Source organism: Gallus gallus, chromosome 1 (genome assembly GCF_016699485.2).
Source record: "Gallus gallus isolate bGalGal1 chromosome 1, bGalGal1.mat.broiler.GRCg7b, whole genome shotgun sequence".
In the NCBI taxonomy this organism is placed as follows: domain Eukaryota; kingdom Metazoa; phylum Chordata; class Aves; order Galliformes; family Phasianidae; genus Gallus; species Gallus gallus.
Window position 1 is genome coordinate 52,067,151 of NC_052532.1, and position 9,202 is coordinate 52,076,352.

At 43.3% G+C, this 9,202-nt stretch overlaps 1 long non-coding RNA gene across 2 annotated transcripts; it reads left to right on the forward strand.

Moving 5' to 3' along the window:
* Nucleotides 1-752: 752 nt before the first annotated feature.
* Nucleotides 753-7,686, forward strand: LOC101747256. Of its 2 annotated transcripts, none has more exons than XR_003077789.3 (3): nt 753-787; nt 1,786-3,947; nt 6,513-7,686. It is a non-coding gene; the product is annotated as an uncharacterized LOC101747256 (long non-coding RNA). The 2 variants fall into 2 exon arrangements; XR_006932789.1 differs by having other exon boundaries at nt 3,809-3,947.
* Nucleotides 7,687-9,202: the final 1,516 nt, after the last annotated feature.

The following is a 9,202-nucleotide window of genomic DNA, read 5'->3' on the forward strand; positions in this document are numbered from 1 at the left end:
AGAGCCTGAGCTCAGGAGCACATCACTGGAATGCCTCTCCTGGGTCAGGGTGTCCATTTCCTGGCTATAACAGCCTATCGTGTCACAGAAGCTCTTTCCCAGTGCGTCAAGCTTATCTTTAAAAATAGTCAGACTCTTTGAAACTGGCCTCTGGAGCATAGGCAGAAAACAAAACTTATAAAACAGTCTCAAAGCAATATTTCCTGCCCAGAGGACAGACTTCACCCAGTGACAGCTTTCTTTTTGCCTGTTCCTGCTAACATTTTGTGCACTCTTTTTTCTGCCCCTTCCAGGCTCCAGAATATGAATGGAGTTTAGGTGTTTTGGGGCAACCTAAAGATTGTCTCCTGTCATCCCTTGACCTTACCTTGTTCCATGTACACTATTGGAACACACAAAGTATCTCTTGGAGCACATCACAAGTCCCTTATAGAATATTCACCCAACTCTCCTGTCTACAGAGCAAACAGTGTGGATGACTAGCATGTGCCTGATGTGTAGAAGGGACACAGGGAGGATAGGCACTGAAGTATGGAGATTTGGAAAGACCCCTTTAGTCTCAACTTACAGTACTGTAGTGGAAATGCTAAGTTGTGGCCTGAAACAGTGATTGAACACCTGTTAGGAAGGCAGGGCCAACCCAGAGGAGCTCAGCTGCATGCAATGCACCTGAGTGACTAGAAGGTGTGGATCCTGGCTCCACCCCTTCCCAGACCTCATTTAAGGGTTGGCAGTGAAGACAAGAGGATTTTGCTGGAGATCCTTATGTACCTGAGGCCTTCTGAAGGTAAGCAGCTTTTCCCCCTTTTTTTCTGTGTCTTTAGCTGCTGCATTTGGGCTCTTGTCCTCATTTGCTGCAGCCATAGACCTTGCCACCCTGCTATTATCACTGTACTTTCCATCACATTATAGTGTTACAAGTATAGTTTCTAATGCTTTGCCTGGTACCATTACTTATGTGGCTAAAGGAAGATCAAACAGGGCAAGTCCTGCAGTTCTGATAATCACTTGTCTTTTTGTGTATTGCTATTGTGAATTGAAATGACATCTGATGGTACTGTGAGGTGAAACACAATAGATTGCAGTGAAGAGAGTGGCAATAGGAGTTACAGTGCTGCGCTTTTGGGGACAAAAAAATCTGTGTCACCACAGCCACCTTCCTAGAAGTGCCAGAAGGGAATAGCATCTGAGAATAGTATCTGTGCAAGCTTGAACATCTGTAGAAGCCTTGAACAAGATCTTGTGTGGAAAGCCATGAAGCAGGCTCCACTGCGTTACTGACTGTACCAACATGTGGATTTTGATGACAACCTGAGGATGAAGGATGATGTGCAAGATGGGGAATATCTGGTGGTTTAGGCACAGTTCATACAGAATACAACTATGTTCTGCAGCTGATGAAGCATTGGCACAGGTTGCCCAGAGAGGCTATGAGTTCTCCTTCTTGAAGATCTTCAGAAGCCATCTGAAAGTGGTCCTGGGCATGTTGCTCTGAGTGTCCCTGCTTGAGCAGAGGTTGGAACAGATGGGCAAGAGGTCCCTGTCAGTCTTAATTCTGTGACTTTTGTGATACCAGTGGGAGGGGGAGGGAAAGCTGGGAGAACTTGTCACTGTGTAGCAGCACATCACTGGTATGTGCTCCCTTTTTCAGTTCTTTTAAGCAAAATCTTTTTTTTCTAATGTAAATTAGTGGGAAAGCAGAAGGGTCTCTCAGTCAATTCTAGTTTTACTGATGAAACTTTCCCACTTCAAGCATCTCTCATGCAAAATTACTTATCTTTTCAGTTTTCTTCTTGAGTGGAATTTTGGTTCAGAACAGCATTGCCTCCTGATAAATCCGAGTCCTTAGATGATCCCTCTTCAAGCAACCAATTTGGATAAAGTTGAGAAAGTGCTTAAGCGAGCCGAAGCTTATCTCATTTTCAACAGTCAATTCAGAGTCTAAAGTCTCATGGAAAAAATCAGCAAAACTCAAGGCTCCTTAATTAATGAGGTGCTTTCATAAATTTTCCTCTTTGGTGGAATTCTTTTCTGACAAGAGAAAAATGTGGTGTTGATGATGTCTCAAGCCCTAAGAAGGGATAAAAAAACTTGTACAAGGCTCTTCCCACACTCAAGGACGTTTACATCTTTTTCATCTGCTTGCTGTCTAGCACACTGAAGTGTCCTGCTACAGCTGGGGTACTCTCTATCAGCTGGGATCTTTATCATCTGGAAAAGTTTTACCATTCTTCTGATGGAAAACCTTTATCCAGCCATCATGCAGAAAGGATATTTTATGATACTGCAAAGTGTTCTGCCAAAGCTTGTGCCAGAGTTGCTTGTCTTTAGAAGCTCAAGGGCACACAACAGCTTTTTGTGTGGGCCATTGAGGAGAGCCTCCATCTTCTCCCTGTTTTTTTTCATTGTTTTCAACTTTAAATCTCAAAGTGAATAAAAATTCTTCCTGATCTGCAGGCCGTAGCTTAATTTGTATTTCATAGGTGGGTAGATGCCCTGCTCTTAGGAGTGTATTACCCATTTCTTTCTTCTGAGAGCTATGGGAAGTCCTGGAGCAGCTCACAGGCAGGAGAGAAGCAGATGTCCCTTGATGCATCAGCTGATCAGTAAAGGACAGGGCAGTCAGCAGGCTTTTGTCATTGCTTGGCAGTGCCAGCATAGCTACCTCTGCCTCAGCCAGCCCAGACCCAGATTCTATGACAGCAATGTTTCAGGTAGCTTACTGACTGTCACAGAGCACAGCTTGGAGCTGGGTCTCAACTGCTCATGCACAGCCACTGGACCATGTACATGGCACAAACAATTTGCTTCTACCTAAGACATCTCTCCTTGGCAAGACTACAAATAATCACCTCTTAGCACAGGAATAATAATGAAATTATCAATTTCTTGAACATTTTGGAAATAGTACATAACCCTTACACCCGCTTTCTTTGTCTCAGTGCTTCCAACTGAAGGAAGAGCACTACTAAATTAGACCAGGTCTTGATGCTGCTGCTACCTCAATGTAGTAGCTACAAGATCTCCATAGAAGTAATCAGCTCTCATATTAGTTGGCAAAGTGGTGGGTTAGCATTGCATACAGCAGCTCCTTTTCACTCAAGCTTCCATGTAGGATGCTGGTAGGAAAGAGGTAGATAGCTATGATAGGATAGGACAGATGCTGTGTAGCACAGGATGGGTAGAGCAGATGCAGGTAATAACTGAGATTCTACCCTGGCTTTTGTGTACATCAGGACTTTTTATTTGTTTTGTATCTGTATATTATCTGGTGTAATTGGGTCCTGATCTGTGGGCAGGGTTCCGTAACACAAACAAATACCACCATGACTAATGACAGACCCTTGTGTAACTGCCCCAAACTTGATGAAAGTTGTGAGTGGTCTGAGTCAGTGCCATTGTGTAAAGGGATAATTTCTGCTTTGGCAGTGTTGTGACCAGCTGGAATTGTTCTCTCTGATAATTGCCAATCTGGATTTCTCCCAGATGGCAGCATCTCATAAAGAGTATCTGTGAAGAGCTGTGATCCACTCTTTATTAAGGCTCCACGAGAGAGCTGTTCATCCCTGTCACCCCTTGTCCGTTGCCTCAGGCAGGTCTCCTGTCAATTTGCAGAACAAGTCATTGCTCTGTGTTTATTTTTCCTTTTTATTTTATTCCTTTTTAGAAACTTGTATTTATTACCTTGGCAGCAAGCCAACCAGCAAGGAACAAACTGTTTTGTGGCAGGAAAGATGAGACATTCTGCCTTGGATCAGCCTAAAGCAATGCCCCCTGATCTTCACTGTGCTGTCTTCTAACCCCCCAGGTTGCATTTAACGAGGTTGCATTTCCCTGAGACTTGTTTCTTCAGCAGCAAGAGGGTAAAAGAAGAGCTTATTCTGCGTGTCTGTCCAAGGCTCCTTGTGCCCAAACCTTTCTACAGCATGCTCCCATTTAACACGCAGGTAGGAAGTGATGGAAGAGCTGGGGGAAGCTGGTGTGTAATTTTAATCCTGAGGCTCCTGGGAATTGCCAGCTCAGTGGATGCTGAGCTGAACAAGACCGTAGGTAGTGCAGAAATCAGGGATTATGCAAAATGTAATTGCTCTCCTGTGTAGCTGGCACTGCCACAGTGTGGCTCTGATTGAGGTGATATTTGTTTCTGGTCTGCCTCTTCAGCCCGTAGCATGTTTATCCATCACTGCTGTACCCAAGTGCCTCGCAATCTAGAAGGTGTTTATCCTCTCTCGGCTCTCCTGTGAGTGCTGTTGGCCCTGTGTCAGGGATGGGAAATGAAGATGCTGATTTATGTAAAGAGATTGGAGACTTGTAGGGCTGTTCCTCTGAGCTGTCTCAAAGAACAGCATATAAACCTCTGGTATCTAACATGTATTTTAGCAAGTTGAACATACTTTAACCCCAAGGCTTCTAGGAGCTTTGCAAAGGTTGCGAGGGACTAGGTGAGTTCTGCCTCTGCTCTAATCCATAGAATCATTAGGGTTGGAAAAGACTTCTAAGATCACCTAGTCTAATCATCAGCTTATCCCCACCATGCCCGCTAACCATGTCCCTCAGTCCCACATCCACATGGTTCTGGAACACCTCTAGGGATGGTGACTGCACCACCTCCTTGGGCAGCCTGTTCTGATGCCTCACCACTCTTTCAGAGAACAAGTTTTCCATAATATCCAACCTCATGCTAGTAGGATCTGAAATGCAGGCTCTGGCCTCACTGCTGGGAGTGTGTTTCTGTGTTGCTTTGGTTCCCAGTCTAACACAGAAAGACCACCAGTCCCATCTTAGATCTCTGTAGTTTTCCAGATTGGTTCTCAGTGTGTGAAGCCATTGCTTCTTGGAGTCAGAAATTTCCTTTTTTTTTTTTATCTCTCCATTATATTAACTACAACTGTAGAGCTTATTTTCTCTCTCTTTTTTTTTTTAATTTCAAAATATGGACTTGACATATTGCTGAAACCAAGCTAAAATATTCAGTGCTCTCATCTGTGAACTGTTTTATATTAACTGCTGAATGTCAAAAGCTTGCAAGTGAACAGTTTTGAATAACTATAGTCCTTCAGCAGCCTGGAGAGGAGGAATAAGGGGCTAAAAAGGAAGTTTTCTTCCCTCTAGGACAGAGTGATGTGAGGACACACATTCAAATTGTTGTGTTTTTTTTCCATTTAAATTCTTTTACTTTGCTACTAAATGTCCTGAAACACAGTGACCTCATCCCTCTTTGTTTCTATGTTTAATCTGAGCTAATCTCAGCTATCCATCCCAGCTACAGCACAGTACACTTTTTGCATAAATCATTCATCGAATACTTCTGAACAATAAACGAATACGCAAGGAACTGTTCAAGGATAGCTTGCTGAAGGAGTTCTTTGCTGCAAACAGTCCCAGATCTTCATAGAAATGGTTTAATAAACAGGCTCTGACGTAAAGAGCCCTGTCTCTATTGTTAGTGGTCTGGCTGGAGGGGACTGGCAACTTACTTACCCTCTGCATGGAGGGTCAGGATGCTGCAGTGAGGATGGGTGATCTGGGAAATTGCTTTGAAGCAGAATTTAGATCAGTCTCCATCCCAGAAACAAGTGAAGTGTTAGGGTTAGAATACTCTACTGGTTCAGCCAGTCCATCTCACTGCCAACACTGAGTTACCTGTATTGGCTATGTAGATATCAGTACTTTTTTCCCAATGTTTTCCCAATGGGACTTTGATGACATCTCTTAGAAAATTTGCGAAGAGATTGCATAGCCCTAAAGTCTGCCCTGCTCTTTTGCCAATGACTTCCTACTTAGTACTCTTGATTCCACTGAGATATCCCGCTGTCCAACTCAAACAATGTGCTATCTTAGCTGTCTTATCCATCTTTTGAACATGTCTAGGGGTTTCCAACCAGCCTTTCTCAGATTTTGTTTTTCTATGTGGCATAGAATTATCCCTTTCAGACTTCTTTCAAGGCTTACCCAAGTCAATCCCCCTACACTCATAAAATGTTTATTCTTGCTGGTCCTTGGCCTCCTTTCAAACAGTCAATAACTTTCTAGGAATGTGGTGCCTGGGACTCAGGACAGCTCTGTTTGCTGTGGATGTCCGATGATGACAGGGGCAGGGAAAGGTCTTTGACTGATATGGTCATGAGAGCCAAAAAAAATACATCTCCAGGAAGTCTCAGGCTCTGACTGTACCCTATGGCAGCCTGCGAAGACACAGGAAAGAAAAAAGTGGGGAAAATCTCATAGCTCTAAACTTGGATATGGAAGTTGGGTTTATAGCAGTGATACGTATTTATAGGAACAGGCTGTCCAAGAAGGTGGTGGAGTCACTGTCCCTGGAGGTTTTCAAGAAAAGGGTGGATATGGCACTGAGTAATGTGGTTCAGTGGGCATGGTGGAGACAGTTTGATGGTTGGGCTAGATGTTCTTAGTGGTCCTTTCCAGTCTCTATGATTCCCCAAGGTACTGTGCTACAAGCGATGCTTCAGTTTACAAGAATAACATGGAAATTACTTTCTTATCTGTTACAGGATATCCCACAGCTTTACCAGACATATTGAGTGGTTGGCAGCGTAGATCTGGCTGGTGGTCTTTGTTTCTCCACATCACAGAAACTGAAGGGAGGAGAACTTCCTGTGAGAGCTCAGAGGTGGAGGAGTGAAGGATCTAGGACAGCTCAATGCTACTCATCTCCCCCCTGCAAATTCTTTGATCTTTCTGAATGCAGAGAGAAGAGTGTTGCTATAGAAACCAATGGGGAAAATGTACATTTTATCACATTTTATATCTTGTTCTAAGGAGACCCTTTAATCTTAGCCCGCCACGATGTATTTTTACAGAAACAATATTGCTAATAAAAACCCTAAGAGTAGTAGCAGCAATATCAAATCAAATGAAATAATCATCACTTATTTCAAAAACACTTCTGCTCATAACCCTCAACCCTAGCCAAGATGCTGGGAGAGGGATAGAAAGATTAGCTATGGCATGGAACGTGAGAGGAAGATACAACTAAGGCAGCAAAAAATGTGGTAGAAGATGAGGCTGTGTGTGGGTCTGATGTGGCAAGAAGAGGTTAACATTTGAAGAAGGGCAAAGTCTAAGTAAACTATCGTCAGACTTCGTTTGTGTGTAATGAAACATAAAATAGGGTGAAAGCTGCATTTCTTAATGTACAGCCAAATCTACCTTTCCTTTACTCACCCATCCTCCTAGTGCCACACTGGGGTCTCAAGGAGACAATGCTGTTTGTGTGATTGCACCCTGAAAGACTTTTTCTAGCACCAGTCTGGCCTAGTGGCAGCAGTCCTCCTGGGGATCCTTCAGGACAGAAACCTAATTTAGTCCTCTGGATGTCAAAACAGGCTTTCACTCTGCCCTTCCCACCCTCAATTTATTCTTTTCTTAATTCACTGTGACCATTATTTCCTTCCTGATTTGTTCTGACCCTGTGGCTTAATTAGATTTTCCTCATTTTTTTATGGTAGCTTCTATAATGTGTTGAGTTGTAATTTCGAGACAAGGACTTTTTCACTGTGTAAAGCACTGTACAAAATTAATCTCAGCCCTGTCTTATTCCAGGGCTATGACTGATCCTAAGTTGGTTATATGTCTCTGCTCCTTGCTCTGATACAGGGTACACAAAACAAAACAAAAAAAACCTGAGGCTTTGGTTCACTAATGTTAGGTTTTATAGACTGCAGTGCAGAACAGGGTAGGTCTTGAAATAAAGCAGCTTAATTATGCTAGGTAAGCCCAATTAAGGGTGGATTGTTGATGAACAAACTTCTCTACCTTCTTGCAGCATCTTCTCAGGATGGATCTCTTCCTCTAGGCTTGCCTTTAGTCCAGCACATTTAGTGACTTACAATAATGGAATCCTAGAATCATTTAAGTTGGAAGGGACCTTTAAAAGTCATCTAGTCCAATTCCACTGCAATGAACAGAGACTCAGATCAGGGTGCTCAGAACCCCACCAGCCTTACCTTGGATGTCTCCAGGGATGGGGTATCCACCACCTCTCTGAGCAACCTATTCCAATTCCTCACCACACTTATTGTAAGAAACTTATTATTTATATCCAGTCTAAATCTCCCTGTTTTTAGTTTGAAACCATTTCCCCTTCTCCTATCACAATGACTTTTGAGAGATGCATCTCTCTCTCTCTCTTACCAACGGCTAAGCAATATGCTGTTTTTGGGGTTACAGTAAGCAGATTCCGTGATCCCTTGAGGCAAAAAACAATTCACTCCTTTCATTGCCTCTGAGACTTGGCTGTGAGTCTGCTCTCTGCTACTTTCAGGCTCTCACAGTCTCTGCATGTACTGAATAGAGCTCCCCATAGCACCCTGCTCTGCTCTACCTTGCAACCAGATACAAACTGTTAGCAGGGAGGAAACAGTTCACCTTTCCTCTGCCTGCCTTGCCACGTGGCCTCTGTGCAGACAGGTAGCCTTGCTAACAGCCCCAGCCCTTTCCACAGAACATAATGGCTGCTAACTGTGAATAAACAATTGAGACACATTCTGTGTGTCTTGAGGGCTGTAAGCACTTCTAGAGTCCAAATAATATATGAATATTAATGGAATGGCTGCAATGATATAATAAAAGCAAAGCAATAAATGTCCTCGGGAACATGATAATCTAACTTCAAAAGCAATTACCATCAGTAACAAAATGCAGAGAGAAATCTAGGATTACTTTAATAAGATTACCTGATTTTTCTCGTTTGTTTCCGTCACTGACTGTAATGCTGTTTCAACTTCTCTTTCAATCAGTTTCACAGATGCTTCTCACTCCAACCATTGGCAGGCCATGTTGGATGCTGAAGAGAGTTCTCACTCTCTGTCCTATGGGATTCAGTCAGCTGCTGCTGCTTGGTCTTTGCCCTCCCCTACTCTTGTGCCCTTGCTGTCTCCATAAAGTTTTTCTGCACCCAGTGCCTTCATAACCATGCCAGAAAAGAGGAATGGAAAGACATGGAGGAGTTAGAAAAGCTGGGGTCTTTGTGAGGGTAGAAGGGCAGTAGGGAAAATAATTGTCAGGTCAGTATTGTAAGGTAGAGACAGAGAATTGATGATTATAAAGGCTCTTACAAAGCTCAGCTTTATTAAGCAGGCCAAGGAGAGCTCAGTAATGCAGCACATAGGCTATAGTCCAAGGAACTCTACTCTAGCTTCCTGGAATCCCAATCAGTGCCCAGTGCTCATGCTCTTTTCAC